The following is a 24,294-nucleotide window of genomic DNA, read 5'->3' as shown; positions in this document are numbered from 1 at the left end:
CCACTAATGCATTTATCACGAATGCCTTAACAAGGATTTTTCGTTGTAAAGGCATGCCTGGTAAAGGCATATGTGGAACAGCATGTGTGGTTCCAGCATGCGACCCCCCTGAACCCGACCCACTACAACGACTCCTGCCCCTAAAACCTAAAACTACCCTGAACCCCCATCCCGCCCCTAAAACCTAAACTACCCCAACCACCCACCCCACCCCTAAAACTGCCCGACCCCCACCCGCCCCTAAAACCTTAAATACCCCAAACCCCTACCCCGCCCCTAAACCTACAGCGACCCCCAACCGGCCCTAAAACTACCCCAACCCCCCACCATGCCCCTAAAACCCCAAACTACCCCGACACCCCACCCCGCCCCTAAAAAATAAAATTACCCCAACCCTCCACCCGCCCTGCCCCTAAAACAAATGCGACCCCCACCCTCAACCCTAACCTACCCTAATCCCCCACCCCTGCCCCTTAAACCTAAAATTACCCCTACCCCACCCCTAAAACCTAAAATTACCCTGACCCCTCACCCCGCCCCTAAAACGACCCAGACTCCCCACCCCTGCCCAATAAAACAAAAATTATCCTGACCACCCACCCGTGCCCCTAAAACTACTGCTACCCCATTCCTTCCCCTAAAACTACCCCGACCCCCCACCCTCACCCATAAAGCCTAAACTACTGCAACCTCCCAAACCACCCATAAGAACAAAAACTACCCCAACCCCCCACCCTTGCCCCTAAAACTACAGCGACCCCCACCCTCACCCCTAAAACCTAAACTACCTGACCCCCACCCCTAAAAAACTACCCTCTCCCGGAACCCATCTATCAACACCACTGACACAGCAGCCTGCAACCTCAGGCAATGGATCGACGACTCTGCCACCACTCTCGCCCGATCAAGAATCCTTTCAACAGATACATTGACAGAAAGGCTTTCTGGTTCACCACTGACCGCCAAGAATCTAAGCAATCATGCCGAAGACTCCAAAAATAAGTGGTGCCAAGACCTGACACTGGACAACCACACAGCCTTCAAGAACGCCATCTGCAGACACCATCAACTCATCCGAACCACCAAGAGAACCGCCTTCAAAGAACACATCGACAATAATGCACACAGCTAGAAGGAGCTCTTCAACATCGTGAAGGAGCTCTCAAACCCCAGCTCCTACGTCAACGACATCCCTCCACCCCAAGACCTCTGCGACTCCCTAGCCACCTTCTTCTACCGCAAGATCGCTGACATCCATGACGGCTTCAGTACTCAGACCCCCCGTCAACCACCAACACCACAGTCTCACCACCCACCAGCCTCCTGCTCTCCTGGACCCACGTCAACGACACCATTGAAATCATGAACACCATCCACTCTGGCTCACCATCCTACCCCTGCTCTCACCACATCTTCAACAAAGCAAGCTCTGTCATCGCACCCCAACTCCGGAAGGTCATCAACAGCTCTTTTGAGACCGCCTCTTCCTGGAGAGCTGGAAACACTGAGAGATCAACGCCCTCCTCAAGAAACCCAAGGCGGACCCAAAGGACCTCAAAGAACTTCCGGCCCATCTCCCTGCTCCCCTTCCCGGCAAAAGTCATAGAGAAAATTGTGAACAAACAACTGACCCGTTTCCTTGAGGAGAACAACACTCTGAACCCATCCCAATCTGGATTCCCCAGCAACCACAGCACCAAAACCTCCCTCATCGCTGCCACCAACGACATCAGGACCATACTGGACAACGGTGATGTCGCGGCCCTCATCCTCCTGGACCTCTCAGCCGCATTCAAAACTGTCTACCACCACACCCTACACACACACCTCAATGATGCAGGAATCTGCGACAGAGCTCTGGACTGGATCACCTCCTTCCTCACCGGCAAAACTCAGAGAGTCCGCCTCCCTCCATTCTGCTCTGAAGCCACCAAAGTCATCTGCGGCGTACCCCAGGGTTCATTCCTCAGTCAGACCCCCTTCAACGTCTACATGGCTCTGCTCGCTAACATCACCTGATGTCAAAACCTCAACATCATCTCATATGCCGATGACACCCAGCTGTTCCTCTCCCTCACTAAGGACCCCGCCCCGCCAAGAGCAACCTCCACAAAGGAATGAAGGCCATTGCCGAATGGATGAAGAACAGCTGCCTGAAACTGAATTACGACAAGACTGAGGTCCTCATCTTCGGCTCCACCCCCTCTGCATGGGACGAATCCTGGTGGCCCACACAGGGAACTGCACTGACACCCACCGACCACGCACGCAACCTGGGATTCATCCTGGACTCTTCCCTATCTATGACCCAGCAAGTCAACGCCATCTCCTCCTCCTGCTTCAACACACTCCATATGTTTCGGAAGATCTATAAATGGATCCCCACTGAAACCAGAAGAACAGTCACCCAAGCCCTCGTAAGCAGCAAACTGGACTACGGCAATGCCCTCTACGCAGGAACCACGGGCAAACTCCAGAAAAGACTGCAACGCATCCAAAACGCCTCCACATATCTCATCCTGGACATCCCCGCCACTGCCACATCACAGCCCACCTGAGAGACCTACACTGGCTCCCCCTCAACAAGAGAATCACGTTCAAACTGCTCACCCACGCTCACAAGGCACTGCACAACACTAGACCAGAATACCTCAACAGACGGCTCTCCTTCTACACCCCGACCCGACAGCTTCACTCCACCGACCTTGCTCTTGCCACAGTCTCACGTATCTGCAGAACAACCACCCACGGCAGATCGTTCTCCCACAAATTCAAATGGAAATTATCACCAAATATTAATCAGATGTCTAATGCGAATAATAATAATGGTTTATTGCAAGGTCTATCAGCCCAACAGTTAACAGACTGGTTAGAGAAAATGAGTGGTGGAGCAAAAAGTAAATACATGCGTTTTATGAGAGATTATTGCAAGCGTTTAAACATTACAGTGGTACAGAAACAACTGAGCCAAAAGACATGATTGATTTTGTGTTCAGATTTGTTGAAGGTTAAGACCTGAAATTAGCCAGATGATTAAGAGTCATTTGATTTTCTGGAGTTGATGAAGTGTTACAGCTTGCTAAATACTGAGGAATGAAATTGAAATGAAGCATAAGAAGCTGACAGAGAAGGTGATGCAGATTAAAGCAGCAAAAACAGGAATTCAAGGAATGCAGGGAATGATTCCACAACAACAGGGAAACATGCAGGTGTTTCAGAACCAGGCAAGTGGAAGAGGTAATGATGGTAATGGGAGAGGTGTTGGCGTTGTTGATATGAGTACTATTGTGAATCCAGGTGATATGCAGGAAATGAAAAATAAGTTACCTAGTAACGCTTGCGGGGTCCTTGGGCATTGGAAACAGAAATGTCCAAGGATGGTACAAGAGGGTGTTGTTACACAGCTGAATGATAATAATTTGTTCCCAAATTTGAGAGGTTCAAGTATAAGAGGTCAAAATGTTTATGTTCAAAACATGAATAACTAGATGCAGATTCCTCAGCAAATGAATGTGCCTCATTTTCAGGTGCGACAACAAGTGCAACTGCCCCAGTTGCAGCAATGCAAATACCTCAAGCTCCAATGGCACCACAGCAGCAGATGATGCTTCCTCATCAGAACATAAGTCAAAAGGTAAACCAAAGGAATCACATGGTGCAGTAGTTAACATTACATAGTGAGGATGAAATGAATGATGACTGAAAGTTCGGATGAAGAAGAATGTTTCTTAGCCGCTTTATTGGAAGTGGATCAAAAGGGTCCTTATGTAAATGGGAAAGTGATGGGTCAGGATGTCTCATTTCTGGTTGATACAGGAGTTACACACTCCACAGTAAGAACTGCAGAAATTCCTAATGTGCCACTTTCCTGGGAAGACCGTGCAAATTGTAGGACTTGCATTTCAATTCCTGACAAATCCAATTACTGAACCGATTCCTGTTAAAATTGGAAATTTTGAACGATTACACAAATTTGTAGTCTGTGACTCGAGTCCAGTTTTCTTACTGGGAACAGATTTATTGTGCAAGACAAAATGCTTAATAACCTGTACAAATGATGGAACTGCTATTCAGACGAATAATGATGATGATTCTTCTATTCAAATTGAATGTGATCTAGTTAATGACAAATTTCCACTGATTAGTTTCTTTCCTGCATTTACAGTACAAGACTTGCCAACTGACTTACAGGGTACAGTTACATTCAAAGTTTGGGATCTTTCTGGGAATGACATTGGTCTGATCAAAGGAGTTGGTCCAGTTAAAGTCATAGACAAGCCTAATGCAGTTTTTCTCCAAACCCCGCAGTAACATATGGCACCAGATATAATTGAAGGAGTAACTCCAGCAATTGAAGATTTTGTGAAGCAGGGAGTTCTGAAAGAAGTGCTGAGCAGCCCATGTCATTCTCCTATTATGGTTTTGTGAAAACCAAGTGGGAAATTTAGAATTGTCCAAGATTTGAGGAAAATGTATGACATAGTGGTTACATGTTGCCCAGTGGTACCAAATCCAGCAGTGATTTTGTTTCAGATCCCATATGATGCAGAATGGTTTACGGTGGTGGACCTATCACAAACATTTTTCTCTGTGCCTATTCATGAGTATAGTCAGTTTATTTTCTGTTTTAAATTCTGCAATAGTTTATATTCCTAGTGTAGAATCCCACCAGGTTTTTCAGACTCTCCGTCCATATTTAATCAGGTGTTGAAAAAGAATCAGAAATCATCAGAAAAAGCCTTTCCAATCAACATAAGTTCAGTACATTGATGATCTTTAGGTAGCATCAATGACAAAAGAAGCATGCAGGCAAAATACTATTGCCTTATTGAACCATTTGGGTGAGAATGGACATAAAGGGGTTATTACGAGTTCGGCGGTCTCAGGACCACCATGTTGGCGGTCGTAATGCCAACAGACTGGCGGAGAAGACCACCATGAAATGACCATGGCGATCTTCCCAACAGAATATAGCCAAAGCACCACCGGCACCAACAGAATAGTCAAGCCGCCATGGACGACGTTGGCCACCTTCAGGCCAGCAAAGACCATGTTTCTGCCAGACAGATTACGAGGCTGCACACCGTCAAGGTTTCTGCCGCGGTCATACCATCACTGAAACCCTGGTGAAAATCAACCCTATAAAAGACGACACTCACCTCCAGAAAGCTATGCTCATCTTTAGCCGCCATGGAACCAGAACTACATGTTTTCGCGCTGCTCCTGCTGACCCAACAACTTTGGAACCAGTGACACCAAAACCAACCCTGAGTACACACAATTCCCTGTCACTGTTGTGAAATGTTGAAGTACCTACGCACACACTGTGAGAAAGTAGCCTCTTTCTAGCCTTGTTACCCCCACTTTAGGCCTGTTTGTGAGTGTATGTCAGGGTGTTTGCACTGTCTCACTGGGATCCTGCCAGCCAGGGCCCAGTGCTCATAGTGAAAACCCTATGTTTTCAGTATGTTTGTTATGTGTCACTGGGACCCTGCTAGTCAGGACCCCAGTGCTCATAAGTTTGTGGCCTATATGTATGTGTTCCCTGTGTGGTGCCTAACTGTCTCACTGAGGGTCTGCTAACCAGAACCTCAGTGGTTATGCTCTCTCATTTCTTTCAAATTGTCACTAACAGGCTAGTGACCAATTTTACCAATTTACATTGGCTTACTGGAACACCCTTATAATTCCCTAGTATATGGTACTGAGGTACCCAGGGTATTGGGGTTCCAGGAGATCCCTATGGGCTGCAGCATTTCTTTTGCCACCCATAGGGAGCTCTGACAATTCTTACACAGGCCTGCCCCTGCAGCCTGAGTGAAATAACGTCCACGTTATTTCACAGCCATTTTACACTGCACTTAAGTAACTTATAAGTCACCTATATGTCTAACCTTTACCTGGTAAAGGTTAGGTGCAAAGTTACTTAGTGTGAGGGCACCCTGGCACTAGCCAAGGTGCCCCCACATTGTTCAGGGCCAATTCCTCGGACTTTGTGAGTGCGGGGACACCATTACACGCGTGCACTACATATAGGTCACTACCTATATGTAGCTTCACAATGGTAACTCCGAATATGGCCATGTAACATGTCTATGATCATGGAATTGCCCCCTCTATGCCATCCTGGCATAGTTGGCACAATCCCATGATCCCAGTGGTCTGTAGCACAGACCCTGGTACTGCCAAACTGCCCTTCCTGGGGTTTCACTGCAGCTGCTGCTGCTGCCAACCCCTCAGACAGGCATCTGCCCTCCTGGGGTCCAGCCAGGCCTGGCCCAGGATGGCAGAACAAAGGACTTCCTCTGAGAGAGGGTGTTACACCCTCTCCCTTTGGAAAATGGTGTGAAGGCAGGGGAGGAGTAGCCTCCCCCAGCCTCTGGAAATGCTTTCTTGGGCACAGATGTGCCCAATTCTGCATAAGCCAGTCTACACCGGTTCAGGGGACCCCTTAGCCCTGCTCTGGCGCGAAACTGGACAAAGGAAAGGGGAGTGACCACTCCCCTGACCTGCACCTCCCCTGGGAGGTGTCCAGAGCTCCTCCAGTGTGCTCCAGACCTCTGCCATCTTGGAAACAGAGGTGCTGCTGGCACACTGGACTGCTCTGAGTGGCCAGTGCCACCAGGTGACGTCAAAGACTCCTTCTGATAGGCTCCTTCAGGTGTTAGTAGCCTATCCTCTCTCCTAGGTAGCCAAACCCTCTTTTCTGGCTATTTAGGGTCTCTGTCTCTGGGGAAACTTTAGATAACGAATGCAAGAGCTCATCCGAGTTCCTCTGCATCTCTCTCTTCACCATCTGCCAAGGAATCGACTGCTGACCGCGCTGGAAGCCTGCAAACCTGCAACATAGTAGCAAAGACGACTACTGCAACTCTGTAACGCTGATCCTGCCGCCTTCTCGACTGTTTTCCTGGTGGTGCATGCTGTGGGGGTAGTCTGCCTCCTCTCTGCACTAGAAGCTCCGAAGAAATCTCCCGTGGGTCGACGGAATCTTCCCCCTGCAACCGCAGGCACCAAAAAGCTGCATTGCCGGTCCCTTGGGTCTCCTCTCAGCACGACGAGCGAGGTCCCTCGAATCCAGCAACTCTGTCCAAGTGACTCCCACAGTCCAGTGACTCTTCAGTCCAAGTTTGGTGGAGGTAAGTCCTTGCCTCACCTCGCTAGACTGCATTGCTGGGAACCGCAACTTTTGCAGCTACTCCGGCCCCTGTGCACTTCCGGCGGAAATCCTTTGTGCACAGCCAAGCCTGGGTCCACGGCACTCTAACCTGCATTGCACGACTTTCTAAGTTGGTCTCCGGCGACGTGGGACTCCTTTGTGTAACTTCGGGTGAGCACCGTTTCGCGCATCCTTGTAGTGCCTGTTTCTGGCACTTCTCCGGGTGCTACCTGCTGCTAAGAGGGCTCCTTGTCTTGCACGACGTCCCCTCTACCTCCTGGTCCAATTTGCAACCTCCTGGTCCCTCCTGGGCCACAGCAGCGACCAAAAACGCTAACCGCACGATTTGCAGCTAGCAAGGCTTGTTGGCGTCCTTTCGGTGGGAAAACACTTCTGCACAACTCTACATGGCGAGAGGAATCCGTTCACCAAAGGGAAAGTCTCTAGCCCTTTTCGTTCCTGCAGAAACCTCAGCTTCTTCTGTCCAGTAGAAGCTTCTTTGCATCCACAGCTGGCATTTCCTGGGCATATGCCCATCTCCGACTTGCTTGTGACTTTTAGACTTGGTCCCCTTGTTCCACTGGTACCCTAGATTGGAAATCCAGCGTTGTTGCATTGTTGGTTTGTGTCTTTCCTGCATTATTCCTCTAACACAACTTCTTTATCCTTAGGGGAACTTTAGTGCACTTTGCACTCACTTTTCAGGGTCTTGGGGAGGGTTATTTTTCCAACTCTCACTATTTTCTAATAGTCCCAGCGACCCTCTACAAGGTCACATAGGTTTGGGGTCCATTCGTGGTTCGCATTCCACTTTTGGAGTATATGGTTTGTGTTGCCCCTATCCCTATGTGTCCCCATTGCATCCTATTGTAACTATACATTGTTTGCACTGTTTTCTAAGACTATACTGCATATTTTTGGTATTGTGTACATATATCTTGTGTATATTTCCTATCCTCTCACTGAGGGTACACTCTAAGATACTTTGGCATATTGTCATAAAAATAAAGTACCTTTATTTTTAGTATAACTGTGTATTGTGTTTTCTTATGATATTGTGCATATGACACTAAGTGGTACTGTAGTAGCTTCACACGTCTCCTAGTTCAGCCTAAGCTGCTCTGCTAAGCTACCATTATCTATCAGCCTATGCTGCTAGACACCCTATACACTAATAAGGGATAACTGGGCCTGGTGCAAGGTGCAAGTACCCCTTGGTACTCACTACAAGCCAGTCCAGCCTCCTACACACACAACATACATACCTGGGACGGCTGGTGAGAGTGACACAAACACATTACCTCACATTGACACGCACACTCACACACTGCCACATACACACACACACACACACAGCTACACACACTATGCCCATCACACACACAAGCAAAAAACATACTACAGCACCCAGATACACAGCAGCAGCACACTCACACACAACAATGTACAACACCACCACCAAATGACACACCACTACCGCAACAACACAAAAGCACCCTTAAGAACACACAATACACACCTTCACATCACAATTCAATCATACAACACAACACAACACAACAACTCCAGTGACAAGTACACACATTCAGACTTCCAATCCACAAGCCATAACACATACCCCACAAACCCAAATCACAGCGGTTCACACATACCAATCCATGCACACACACACAGTACAACCACACAAATGCACACAACACCACAAATTACATGCCAGTACAAACACCACACAATAGCAACACAAATCCATGTCCCCAACATACATATGCCCATTACCCAACACACCCATCACTGGGGGACAAAGGCCATGCACACAACCATGCATGCAGGCCAGACACAACTGGTAGCACAACCACCACTCACACACAAATGCATATACACAAACAATATCAGCCAATAGTAAAACTGCCTTATGAAAAGAAATACAGGACAGAGATGTTATCTTTGAACCAACAACAGGTCAAGGCTTAGGGAAGGGTTGAGAACTCTTAGGAGCGGTCGACTTCTTGGTGGGGGAGGGGCATGGGAACTTGCAGGGGGGGCAGTGGAGGTCTTGGAGGTAGAAGGGCTGGACTTGAGGAGGGACACTGATCGTTTAGGGGTATCACGGGGCAGGAGAGGAGTAGGGAAAAGGGAAACCTCTGAGAGGAAATGCTTCTTACTCCCACGGGGATGGTTATGGCAAAAAGGTTGAGAGGGAGAGATAGTGCTTGTAGGAGGTGTCTTGGTGGATGTTTTGGGTGCATTTGTGAGCGAGGTATGCTTGTGGGTGATGGGTGTCTGTTGAGTGGGGGAGTGTGGGCATTTATGTATCTTGGGAAGGGGGTAGAGGTGCTGGGAGATGCAGTGGAGGTTGGATGACTGTCTGTTGGGGTGATGACTGCAGGCATGCTGGATGTGCTGCATGTAGGTATGTCTGTAGTTGTGTTGGCCGCGGATGTGGTGACGGGGTAGATGTCTGAGGGTCTGCTATTGTGGTGACTGTGGGTAGGATAGGAGTTGTGACTGGATTGGTAAATATGGGTGTGGTGAGGGCAGGTATGTCAGGTGTAGTGTCAGAGGTGCTGTGGGTGGTATGGTTGTCAGTGCAAGAAGTGACTATTGTTGTGTGTGCAGGTGGGTGTTGTTTGTGTGCATGCCGGTGGTGGGTCTTGTGGTGCTAGTGTTTGTCTGAGCTACCTTTGGATGTTGAGGTGGATGCATGCTGGTCTGTCTGTGTGCTTTGGCTGGGTTTGAGAAGTGGGGGTTGGGAGGAGGAAGGTGGAGGTGGGCGGAAGACAAAGGGTGACTGGCTGCCGTCAGTGTGGAGGCCAGAGCCTGAAAGGATCTTTTTAGGCCTGCCAGTGCACCATGGGTGCCCTCCAGGAACACATTACTCTGCCGGACTTGAGTTGCCAGTCCCTGGATGGAATTCACGATGGTCAACTGACCCAAAGAGATTGACCTCAGGAGGTCAATAGCCTCCTCACTGAGGGCAACCGGGCTGACTGGGGCGGGGGCAGAGGTGCCTGCAGCAAAGGAGACACCCACCCTCTTGGGTGAGCGGGCACATACAACTGGGTGGGGAGCTACAAAAAGGGAGTGGTAGAAGGGGGGTAGCAGACAAAGATGGTGCTTGGGTGGTCTCAGAAGGGTCCGCCACCACCAGGGCATGTCCACTGGAGGAGGATTCTGAAGATGATGATGATGTTCTGTTCTCCCCCGGTGCACTCCCTTGGCCCTGTGGGCAACTGGAACCCTCACTGTCAGTGGTCTCAGCACTCCGGATCCTGTGTCCGGCAGCTTCTCCACTCGCCTGTGCCCCGTCTCCTTTGCATGCCGGTGCTGATGCACACAAATGGAGAGAGAGGAAGGAAGAGAGAGGGTCATCATATTCTTCACATACACACATTACAACATGCACAACTGTAGGTAGATGTCTCCTGGCCATGGAATCCCATATGGAATACCACAATCCCACTTCATGTCACAACATGTCACTGCTACCCACCCCTTCATGTCATATCGCTCACCATTATAATGATCCATGTGAGGTACCACAACTGGACCCTTTCATCTATTCACCTGTAAACCTATGTCAACATGCACATCATGCCCTAGCTAAAGCTGAACAATCGTCCTCATCCACGTCATGTATCACCTATCACCATAAGGAACAGCAATTGACAGATAACACCATATCATGCATGTCCACATACAACCCCTGACAAGTCCATGTCCATAAGGAATGTACCATGCTGGTCAAGACAACTCAATTGACTAACTACACAGCTCCTGCCATTGCTATTACATGCCTAGCTGAACCCTCTGTACATATCTTACACTATGGATACAATCCATGATGAAGACAACATGTGAAGACACAGTCAGGTGCCATCTGAATCTGACAATACATATCTGGAAACCACCTACATCACTATATTTTTCTAATCCTAGACGCCTAGTTGCAGTCTCCATAAACAGATACTCCACATCACACCATACATGCATGTATGGCAACAGTGGCTAACCTAGCACACATGATACACCCACTGACAATCACAGAGAGCACTGTAACCACAACTAAACATGGTACAGCAAACTAATACCAATGTGGCCAACTCATATTTCACCTGACATGCATATACAGAGCCACCACATGCCAGCATGAGTAAACCTACATCTATCATACCAACCCCACATGTGAATACTTCAACCATATGTCCATACAACACACATATCCCACTGAGAACACATGTACACATGATGCACACACATGGACTCACACGAATGCCATTGCACTTACAGCATATGCCACAACTACAACATGTGTATGACAAATAGTACTACAGCCAAACAATTACATCTCGTAGTAAGAAGTGACCCAATAGCATGTCCTGTCCAACCTGTCCACATCAGCTAGGCAAAGGGCAACAAGGATTGCCCCACTCCACAAGATCTGACCCCAAGTAACCATTGTGACGTGATATAGGCAGATATTACCACATGATGCACTAGTATTGGTAGGGCATTGGCAAATATTGCACGGACATTGCAATTTGTGTATGGGTAGGACTACCTAATCACACACCTCCACTGAAACAAAACCATTGGGACACTAGGGATTAGTGTGCATTTTAATGGCCTGGAAAAGCACGGGTAGGCGCATATACATGATTAAACACCCATATTGGATGCCCTTCAGCTACAACCTTCACATACCCCATAAGGGTGTCCACATGAAGGGACAATGCCAATAACCCAAATGTAGGTTCACATCTGCCCATACCTGATGACTGAATGAGATGCCAGACTCACATGGAGTCAACACCTGTACCAGGACAAAAGCTAACTAGGCCCTGTCCTCCACATGTCTGGCAAATACATATTATGTACATTGATGGGAGTTTGCTGACACCATATAGCATATACCAGACAGGTGGGATGAAACAGCAGCCTACTGACCTATATGCACCTGGGTGGAGTGACACATGTGGCACTGGCCACTGTACATCTCCACATGCAGACATAGGTGTACCTAGACACACCTGACCGAAGCGTATACATGCGCTAGCCTAGGGCCAGATCTCCCTCTCTGTGTAATGCAAATAGAGTACAATGTATTCCCAGTTGTCTACATACATGGAGCACCAACTAAAGTGTCTCAGCTGCTAAAGTGTGACAGCAAGCACCTAACTATCAGAGCAAATTAAATGGGTTTAGTCAGTGCTTACCCCCTTGTGGCTGCTGTGCTGCCCTCAAATGCCCATCCACCTCAGGGTAGGCTACCACCAAAACGTGAGCCGTTAATGGGGGTCAGGATCCAACCAATACCCCTCCCTCATTGGGAATACATCCCCAGCTGGGCCTCCGCAGTCTTCTGGGCCCAGGGTCTCAGGTCCTCCCACTGCATGCAACAATGTTTACTCCACCGGCTATGGACCCCCAGGGTCTGCACTTGCTTGGCGATGGCACACCAGATCCCTTTCTTCTGATGGGCATTTACCTGCCTGGCTGACAGAGACAAAAAGAGAAGTCATTTTGTGCACAGTTCTTCGATGGATGTGTTTACCTATCTGCGTCATACACCTATTCAACCCCGATAGCAGTATTCCACCTATGTAGTGCCATCATGTATGTGCAACATATTGGTCATATATTCCCTTAATGACGTGATTAGGGAGTATATATGGTGACAACTATGTTTTGCGACTCTAAGGTACATAGGCCATGGGTAGATATAGGTAGTTTACAATAGTTATGTGTGAAAACTACAGGATAGCTAAGTGTTACACACTTGTACAGTTACATTAGTCTAATTAATACATTCCAATTTGCATGTAAGCCAAAGTGCAGCAATGAGGCAGGAATCGGTGAATATCTATGGGTTGTGTTGTATATGTCAGATGTTCTACGCATCCTCTACATATTTTAGGTGTCAGGTAGTATGCAATGTGTCATAGATGTGTAATAGAGCATTACTCATAGTATACTTCCTTCTCTCATCATAATAATGCTGTCATGAGGAGAGTAAGACACCCACCAGTGTACCGTCCACTAGTAGACCTGGAAACCATGGAGGACAAGCATGACATACAGATATATTGTCTGAATCGTCTAACCATCATGGAACTTTGTACTCAATTGTAGCCAGATCTGATGCCCGCAATTCACAATCCCTATGTGTTCAAGTCTTGTCAGTGCTATAATTCCTGGCCACTGGTTCCTTTCAGAATACAGTGGTTTTAAGAGCTGGGATGTCTTAGCCCATGTTCAGTCTTGTGTTGAAACGTGTACTGCCTGCATTGTTGAAACACCTGGACAGCTACATCAGGTTTCCCCACCGAGAGAATTTGGCCTATATGAAGGCAGATTTGTATGAGATGAGACACATTCCTCATGTGGTAGGGGCCATTGATGGTACCCATGTAACCCTGGCCCCTCCCAGTGCCAATGAGCAGGTGTATATGAACAGGAAGAGCTACCACTCAATCAACGTGCAGGTGGTGTGTCTGGCAGACCAGTACATCTCACAACTCACAGCCAAGTTTCCTGGATCTGTGCATGATTCCTACATCATGCGGAACAGCTATGTCCCACATCTGATGGCACGACTGCAAACAGAGAGGGCCCGGCTGCTTGGTAAGTTAGTATTGTTGTGTGTGTCTGTGAGTTATGTGTCCTGTCATTACAATCTACCCAGTCCCATATACGACATTGGAGTTGCCCCTTTGTGTACACAGGTCAGTCAGAATTTATAAAATGCAGCGTATAAAGTGCAGCTACTTACCAGGGGACTCCGACTATCCAAATCGTCCTTGGTTGTCGACACCAGTGAGGTACCCAGCCATGCCAGGGGAACTCCGTTACAATGTGGACCACAGGAGGACATGGCGTATAATAAAGCTTACATTTGGACTCCTGAAGGCAAGATTCAGGTGCCTAGATGTACCTGGAGGAGCTCTCCACTACTCGCCCCAAAAGGTACGCCACATAATCATTGCCTGCTTCATGCTCCACAATCTAGCCTTGAGATATAAGAAACCATTGATAGCAGATGAGGGGGAGGCAGCTGGTCCTGTGGCTGGAGATGGAGACATGGCAAGTGATGAAGAGGCTGAGGAAGAAGGAGGCGTTGACTCTAGGGCATATACTTCAACTGACATACAGGTATGTGAAGTGGAGCATATGATATGTTGAATGAGCATAATTTGTATTAGATGGCTGCCTTTACACCTCCCTTCTAGCTTCATCAGTAGTGGTGTCATGTGATCCAATGCCTATGTGTGAGTTTTGGATTCAGACTGATAGTCAGTAACGTGTACAGTACAATAGGTTCACCTATTTCATGTATAGTTGCATCAGATCCTGACATACACTTCTGTAATGGTCCAATTAATACTGAGGTATGTTTCTTGCTTTCTCCTATCCTTTTTTCCATCTACTCACTGATATAGCCATTTGCTGTTTGGCTCTGCAACCCATGCTTGAGGTATTCATTGTGAATAGACACTGGTATTTGCTAACAGACGTGAGAGTAGAACCAGCCAGGTAGCTGATAATATGCATGCAGGTGCAGTGTGTTATAACTTGTTAGTACTTCCTTCACACAAGTGGAGATGTGACTGCTTCATTTCTTCCTTGTACCAGTGGATGAGGAGATGTGCAATGGTGTATTATGTGTCAGCTGTACTATAGGGCCCATGTGTGCTGTTAGCACCACGCCCTGTAGCTTCACAATGGGTGCGGTACCTACTGATGAATTTAGGACCTAGCTGTGTTTGTATACTGATGTTGCAGTCCAAGTTGCAGGTCACTGTATATTGACAAAGGTGAGTGACAACCTTATAGTTATGGGGCCTAATTTAGTGTATGGTTTAAGTACTGTGTTCCTGAGTGATGTTCTTTGTGTGTTCCATGGTATAAGTGCATATGTTGGTATGGTAATGTGAAGATCCTGCACCTGGTGATGTATAGTTCCTCTCAGGGTGATCCGGCATAGTCGGTAGTCTACCATGGCCATTACTATTATTACCTGTAAGTATGCTTAGTATGCCACCATGCCTTCCATCCTGGTGGTACTCGCTGCCATGCTCCTTTTGCAGATTGGAATACTGACTATACCCTGGTGTTACTCTGGATTTCACACTCACTTACACCTGGCATGTGACATTTCTGTAGTACTGTGTCTCTTGCTGAGGGTGCCTCCCTCTGATGTCCATTTCACTGGCTGTTCGATGCGGGGGGCATGCCCAGACCTCAGTTGGCAAGCATGACAATTGTTGATATTGTATTAAAGACATCATCTACAGTATCTGTGTCTAATTGTGATTTATTGTGCATATAATCATAGTGATGGTCTAAAAAAAGGTACATAGATTAACATAAAGGTGATGATCAAGGTCATAGTAAGTGGATTCATTGGGTATCTGCTACAGCAGTTGTTTTCACAGGTCCAGTGTCCATGGGAAGATGGAGTTCTGTCTCAGAACAGTCAACAGGGTGTATCAGTGGCACACAAGGGAGACAAATCAGGAGAGGTTCACTTTCTGGCAGTGGATTTGTTTTTGGCATTTGCTCCAGCTGGACATCTGAATGGACGTCCACATTTGAGGGGGTTCTTCATATACAGAGGGAGGGGTGCCTGAGGCCTGTGGTTGCCCTGGCATGGCTTCCGTTCCACTAGCTGCCACAGATGTAGATGGGTCAGATGTGAGAGTGCTAGTGGTAGGGGCCTGATGCTTTCTGGAGAGACCAATGAGGGTGGTGTTGATGTCCCTAAGCACCCCTGCAATGGAAGCCATGGTGACATTATGTGCCTGCCACTGCTATATGACTTCCTGGTGGCATTCCCTCTGCAGACTTTGATTTTCCCCCAGCATGGTAATTATTTGGCTCATCCTGTTCTGGGAAGATTGGTATGTTCCCAGGACTTGGGAGATGGTTTCCTGGTCAGTGGAGTTCCTTTGAGGCCCCATCCTCTGGGCCACAGCTTCCCTCTCACGCACTCTACCTCCAGGTGCCTCTGCCCCTGACCTGACGAATGCCCACTTGACGAAATACGAGTGCCGGATTTTAGGCTCTCCGAATGTAACTTTGAAAAGGTGTACAGTGCTTAACCCAGCAACTTTACTCCCAGTAGAAAATGTTGAAATTGATAAACTGAAAGAAGTTGAACATGATTGTCTGGAGGTAACTGAGTTGTGAACGAAACTCGGACCTGATATTCAGGATACCCTGTTACAAGTAAATGATCAAATTGTATTTGTTGATGGTTCCTGTCTGAGAGATAATGCGGGGACATTGAAATCTGGATATACTGTGTGCACAATTTCTGGTATACTCAAAGCTTCATGGCTTCAGAGAGTATTTTCTGCACAAGTTGCTGAATTAGTGTCTCTTACTAGAGCATGCTGTATTTCTGCACAGCTTAAAGTTACAGTTTTCACCAATAGCCAGCATAGATTTGGAGTAGTCCATGACTATGGTCAGCTGTGGTTGCAGAGAGGTTTCATGACCTCTTCTGGCTGACCAGATAGAAATGGTGATAGAATTCATGATTTTTGCAAGCCCACACTTACCTGAGAAAATTGCTGTAGTTAAATATAGTGCACACCAGAAATCAAATGATTTTGTCTCAATGGGAAATGCTTATGCAGATCAAGTCACAAGGTATTGTGCATTGGACTGTATTTCTTTTAGTGAAGAATCGAAAGAGCTGAAAGATGATGAAGTAAATGAAATAAATCCAAGTTATATATTAACAGTGATTGATACATGGGAGGAAATCAAAATTTTACAAGAAAATGTTTCTGAAGAGGAAAAGAAGGGTTGAATAAAATTGCAATGTTTTCAAAGAGACAATGATGACATTTGGATCTCACATGAAGGGCAAGTGGTTTTGCCAAACTGTTTACTGATGCAAATGGGAAGATACTATCATGGTCAAGCACACATTGGCAGAGATGTAATGATTAGCCCATTTAAGCAGTCCTGCTTCAATCTAAAGTTTAGACAGATTGCTGAAGCAATTTGTCACAGATGTGTTACATGCCAACAAACGCATGTGGGGAAAAGAACAATTGTTCATTTGAGTCAGATTGGAAGAGCAGGAGGTCCATATAACAGAATTCAAATGGATTTTATTGAGATGCCTGTGTGTGGTGGTCTGAGAATTGTGTTGGTGCTTGTTTGTATATCTAGTCACTGGATTAAAGCATACCCCACACATAGGAATAATAGATACTATGTGCAGTCTTAAACATTGTGAAGAAGTTGCATTGTAGCTATCGCCCGGAAGCTTCTGGTTTAGTAGAGCGAATGAATGGTAGTCTGAAGGCACGACTATCAAAAATGTGTGCATCTACAAATTTGAAGAGGCCAGATGCATTGCCTAGTTCTGATGAGCATGAGAAACACACCTGATAGAAACACTGGACTTTCTACTCATGAAATCCTCATGGGCAGAGCAATGAGGTTGCCAGCTGTTCCTGCAAATGCTCTTCTGAATATAACAGATGATATGGTGCTGGATTACTGCAATAATCTGTCTGCTATAATTTGCTCTTTTTCTCACCATGTGGAAGCTACAGCCGTGCCACCAATTTAAGAACAGTGTCACAGTCTGTGGGTTGGTGATTGGGTGGTCGTCCATAAGCACATGAGGAAAACCTGTCTGGAACTTAGGTGGAAGGGGCCTATCCAGGTCGTACTGGTTACGACGACAGCTGTGAAGTGTCCTGGGGTCCCGAACTGGATATGTGTAAGCCATAATCCAAAAGTGCCTTATCCTCTTGAAAATGAAGAATTGTTGATAGTACCAACAACTAATGGGCAGTCTCAAGGAACAAGAAGAGAGGCTGTAGAGACAGAAACAGAGACAGTGCAAACTGGTGAAGATCCAGGTACACCTCTGAGAGATGAAATAGAGGTTTCCAAAGTTGCTCAGACATTGGCAGACATAGCAGGAGAGTGAAGTCTGAGGAGGACTCTTCCAGAAGTAGATTGGGAAGATCAGTTGAAACAAATTACATTTCCTGAAGCAGCTAATAATGGAGTTGAGTTGAATCAAAGTCATGCAGATTTGACTCCTCCTGAGTTAGCAAATGTTGCAAGTACATCAAGTCAAAGTCAAATTCCTGCTGAATTGAGAAGAGTTGCAAGTCCAGTTTTGCAACAGACTGTCAAAGAAAGCTGTGAAAGAGGACAAGTGGCCTGAACTGCAGACAAATGAGAAAGTTCCAGATGTATTATCAACTATAAATGAAGAGCCAGACACAACAACAAGAGCTGATAAAGATGAAGATCTGAGTGAAGGAGAAATAAGTACAAATCAGAGATTGAAAAGGAAAAGAGTTGCAAGTGGAAGATATTCAGGTCCTGAATGGGCATATGCAAAAACAGATGAATGGCAATGTAAATTTGTGTCTTTTTGTTTTGATCGTGAAATTCCAGAGCAATACTTTGGAACCTGAAATAGCTTTTTGAACTGAAATTTTGAAATTACATTGCCAACTGAATAAGAGAAACATTATATACTGCAAGTGATAATCACTGTCTAAAAGACTATGATCTACTGAAAGAGACTTTGAAACTGACTTTTGACAAGCTGCTAAACTGATTTTTTTTAAAGTCTGGAGAAAGGGCTGAAAGCTGCTGTAAATAACTGCAAAGAAGATTGAAGATTATTTTTGTTTTGATTTTGGCTTTATAGTTAAATATTTTTATTTTTCTTCTACTTTTTGAATCTTTATAGGTCATGAATAATAATCACAATCATGTGAAATAAATAGGTGTTGCAAATGTATGTGTATTTGTTTGGGAATTGTATGTGTGTTAGTGAGTTTGTTGTTGTTTGTGAGCATTTATAATACACCTGAGAATAGTTACATTAGTTCTAAAGAGACTACTACACTTTCAAAGTTAGAAAAGCTCAACAGGGATGAGAAATATTTGCACTTAGACAACTCACAAGGAGATCTTTCTTCTAATGTTTTCTATTGCTTGCTGTATAAATATATTGTGATGATGAATGTGAGAGATTGCTATGTTTGCACGCAGATTCCTTCATCAGTGCAGGAAGGAATTACTTATCATAGCTTTCCCCTAACATACAGAATTAATTGTAGTCTTTTACTAACAAAGGTTTATAACCAAGAGTACATAATATTTCTATTCTAAATTAGACTTACGGCCTCATTACGACTTTGGCGTTTTTTTCGGAAGAATGCCACCGTGGTGGCCCCCAAAAGACCGCCATGTTGGCGGTATTCCAACCGCTGTATTACACCTCATACCATGAAGACCGCTAAAAAACAGCCACAAATCCGACACTGCCAGGAGACAGGAGGGCAGGGAGGACCAACCACCAGCACCACCAGCCGGATAAAATTCCACCCACCAGATTACGACCCACCAATCACCACAGTGGTTCTTTCATGGTGAAAAACCATTGGCGGTGCGAACCGCCGTGCTCAAAACCCACTACTGTCAGAACACAACACCACATTGGACAGTATGAAAATCCTACACCTAACACACACATCAGACACACCTACTCATGGCACTCTATAACACCCTCCCACACAACCCACAATCTTTTGTAACAAAATTGATTTTCACATACACAGAGAGCAGGCAAATGCACTCATACCACCACTCCACTATAGGCACAGATACATATCTCACACAGCACACACAACACAACTGCAATACCAACACAAAACCCACATAACGAGCACACACACACACCACAAGCGCCCATCAGCCACTACGCACCACCCACACCCCATCAATCACCTTAAGCTGTACCCTTACACACACAACACCCCCCTCAACACAACCACTACTATGTCCCCACAAAAGCACTCACGGTTCACAAACGACGAGTTGAGGGTCATGGTGGATGAAATCGTCAGGCTAGAGCCACAACTGTTTAGAGCACAGGTCCAGCAAACCTCAATAGCCAGAAAAACTGAGTTCTGGCAGAAAATAGTTGAAAGGGTCAACTCAGAAGGCAGCCATCCTCGCACAAGGGAGAACATCAGGAAGAGGTGGAACGACCTTAGGGGGAAGGTGTGTTCCATGGCATCACGACACCAGAATGCTGTGCACAAGACAGGCGGTGGATCCCCACTTCCTCCCCCACAATTCACATCTTGGGAGGAAAAGGTCTTGGACATGCTGCATCTCGAGGGCCTGACTATAATACCTGGCGGAGTGGACTCTGGTAAGTACACACAAGTTCCATGTCACTCAATTGTTGTGTCCTGCATGCCTCCTCACCACCCAAATGCTCCCCAATGTATTGCATGTCACACTACACATCCCACCTATCCACATAATGCCCCTCTTCTGCATGCCACACCTCCACCCAGCCCAACTGCCCACACAGCTCTTGGCAAAGGCATGGATAGAATTGGATAATACTATCATTGCGACTCCCAAAATGCTCTAGCCCATCTACGTGAATAGCTGAAATGTGCATATTACATCACATCCCTTGCATGTATGACTATTGGACTAGCTTTACCAACTAGATGGTATGAATGAGGAAGACTACATGGTAATGACAGCAATGCAGTGGTTCAGAACAATGGCAAACAAGGCTAAACACTGTGACTAATTGGCCACTAATCAGGATCCACAACCCAGAAAGTGACTGAAAGGAAAGGAAGTGAATACCTGAAATGTGCATATTACATCACATCCCTTGCATGTATGACTATTGGACTAGCTTTACCATCTAGATGGTGTGAATGAGGACGACTACATGGTAATGACAGCAATGCAGTGGTGCAGAACAATGGCAAACAAGGCTAAACACTGTGACTAATCGGCCACTAATCAGGATCCACAACCCAGAAGGTGACCCACCATGGTATGGAATATGGCAGTCTCCATGCACATACATGCACAACATGCACAGACAGGACAATTAACCTTGCATACTAACGTACCCTTCTCCCACTGGGACACCATGCTGCAATGCCCAGCCATTTTCCTCCCATAATTAGCAAACCTGAATAGTCACTAGCTAACAGTGCAGAACAGTCATGTGAACTAGCAGACAATACCAGTACCCAACATCACACCCAGAGTTAATAAACCTGAATGACACCAACCTAAATGGAGTAAGGTACACATGTCACAGATCACTATCTACTACCAATGGCATGCTGTGCAGCATCTGTCAGTGTCATTTCTGGGAATCATGTCAAGCCACTGCATCCATATAATAAAGAGATAACCAAACACATCTTCAATATGTAACTCCCTGTCTCTCTCCATCCACAGGTACTCCTGCCAGTGCCACCAGGGAGAGGATATCAGAGACTGCCAGCCAACCTCAGGATGAAGGCCCCAGTGAGGACAACACACTTAGTTGTCTGGGCACTGACGACCTACCTGGCCCAGCTGGGACACCTGGTCAGACTATGATTGTCTGCCTCGCCCTGCCACATCAATCCTCCCCCAACCCTGTGGCTTTAACATCACAGCCAACCCTTCATCCCCAAACTTGTGTCCCAAGGACATATCAAATTATTGTGTACCCCACAGTACAGGGACCTGAGTCAACCCCTCACACCACAGACAATGAAGGTCCTGCAAACACTGGGAGTGGGCACACCGTGCCAGGGGTACAGGCACATGGTGGCATGTAGTGTGGGAGGGAAGCTGTGGGCCAGAGGATGGGACCCCCAAGGGATTGACTGACTAGGAAACCATCTCCCAAGTCCTGGGAACATACCAATAATCCCAGGACAGGATGGGCAAGATTATCACCATGTTGGGGGATAACCAAAGACTTCAGAGCGAATGCCACCAGGAGGTCATGCAGCAGCGGCAGGCCCACAATGCTACCATGGCCACCATTGCAGGGGTGCTGAGGGATATCAAGACCACCCTGCGTGCTTCCTCCACCCACCAGCAGGCCCTATCCGGTAGCAACCTAACATCTGGGCCATCCACATCAGCGGCAGCTAGTGGAATGGAGGTCTTGTCAGGAGAACCATAGCCCTCAGACACCCCTCCCTTTGTGGCTGAAGATCTCCCCCACAAACGTGAACATCCATCGAGACATCCGACGGGAGCAGATGCCAAGACCACACCCACTGCCAGGAAGTAACCCTCACCTGATTTGTCTCCCTTGTGTGCCACTGAGACACCCTGATGACTATTCAATGACATAACTCCCTCTTCCAAATGGCACATGGACACTGGACCTGTGCAAACAACAGATGTACCACCTAGTCTAATGATTCCATCTACCATGACCTCACTCATCACCTCTTGGACAATGTAGGCACCATATATTTTTGTCACAAATTTATTATATGCACAATAAACACCAATGGAACACAGCTACTGAATATGTGTCTTCATTACAACATCAACAAAAGTCATGATTGCTAAATGTGATACTCTTATGCACCCCTACATCCAACAGGCAGTGTAATGGACAGCAGAGGGAGGCATCCTCAGCAGGAGACACAGTACAACAGATATGTTCCAGGACAGATGTCAGACAATCCAAAATTCTGGGCCACACAAGAGAATAGTCAGTATTCCAAGCTGCAAAAAGACAATGACAGAGAGTACCATCAGGATGGAAGGCATGGAGCCACACAAAGCACATATGTAGCACATAGATGTCGTGCCCAAAGTAGAATACCTCCTAAGCAGGGGCCTCCAGAGATTACCTATACATCACCAGACACAATATATTCATCATAAATCACTGTAACTGCCATCTGTCATGTACAACCCTCAATTCTCAAAGCAGTCAGCAATGGCTAGTAACTTTGATTGCCTTAAGCCATAGGTAGCAGAGGCACATATTTCATTACCCCAGTCAGTGGGTGGAATGACATTAGTACAGGAGAATGCAGCAAACATAGCTCAATACCTGTCTGTACATTGGAGATGTGAATCTAGGAAACTTCAGTGAGTAGACATTTTAGATTTGAGACACTTTACTGCGTAACTTACTTTCAATCTGTCAGCTCCCCCAACACACACATAGGGATAGGATCACATTACACCCCCACTGACGAGTCAACTTAGGAGGACTATTGTCAGCAAATCATATGGATATACAACACTTGATAACCCACACTCACCATACCTGCATGTCACTGGAAGTACCGACTGATGAACTCAGTCTTAGAGTCAGCTGCACTTTCCTCCTCTGCCTCCTCATCACCTGCCATGTCAGCATTACCAGCCACTGGTCCAGCTGCCTCACCCTCATCAGCCAGCAATGGTATCTGACGTCTAAGGGCTAGAAAGTGGAGCATGCAGCAGGCTACTATTGTCCGGCATACCTTTTGGGGTGAGTAGAGGAAGGCACCTCCAGATAGGTCCAGGCTCCTGAATCTGGCCTTCAGGAGGCCAAATGTTCTTTCGATTACACTCCTTTGGGCCTCATTGAAACAGACTTTCCCATCCATGGCAGGGTACCTCCCTGGTGTCAACAGCCGGGGGAGGTTAGGATATCCAAAGTCACCTGTGTGAAAAAATGTAGGACCAGTAAAATAACAGGTACAGCAACAGGGGAGAATGTGATGACAGGTGCCATAACAGTGACACACCTTCAAATGCATACATACCAAGGAGCCAGGCCCTCTCTGTGTGGAGTCGTACCATCATGTATGGGACATTGCTGTTCCTAAAAATGAAGGAGGAATGGACACTTGGCTGTGGCTGATCTGCCAGACACACCAACTGACCATTTATGGAGTGGTAATTCTTCCTGTTCCTATACACTTGTTTATTGGCACTGGGAGGGACCAGGACTATGTGGATGCCAGCAATGGCCCCATGACATGAGGGATGTGTCCCATATCATAAAAGTCTGCCTTCACATAAGCCAAATCCGCATGTTGAGGGAACCTGATATAGCTGTCCAGGTGTTTCAACAATGTACACAGTACATCCTTCAACACAAGACTGAACATGGACTGTGACATCCTGCTTTCAAGCCCACTGTTTGCTGAAAGGAGCCTGTGGCAAGAAAGTGTAGCACTGACAGTACTTGTACTGTGGGAGGGATGCAATAGGGATTGTGTATGGCTGGTAAGAGATCAGGCTGAAACTGTGTACATAGATCATGTTGGTCTGACGATTCAGACAATGGGTCTGGATGATAAGCCTGT

Source organism: Pleurodeles waltl, chromosome 1_2 (genome assembly GCF_031143425.1).
Source record: "Pleurodeles waltl isolate 20211129_DDA chromosome 1_2, aPleWal1.hap1.20221129, whole genome shotgun sequence".
NCBI classification, from domain to species: domain Eukaryota; kingdom Metazoa; phylum Chordata; class Amphibia; order Caudata; family Salamandridae; genus Pleurodeles; species Pleurodeles waltl.
This window is presented reverse-complemented; position numbering follows the sequence as displayed.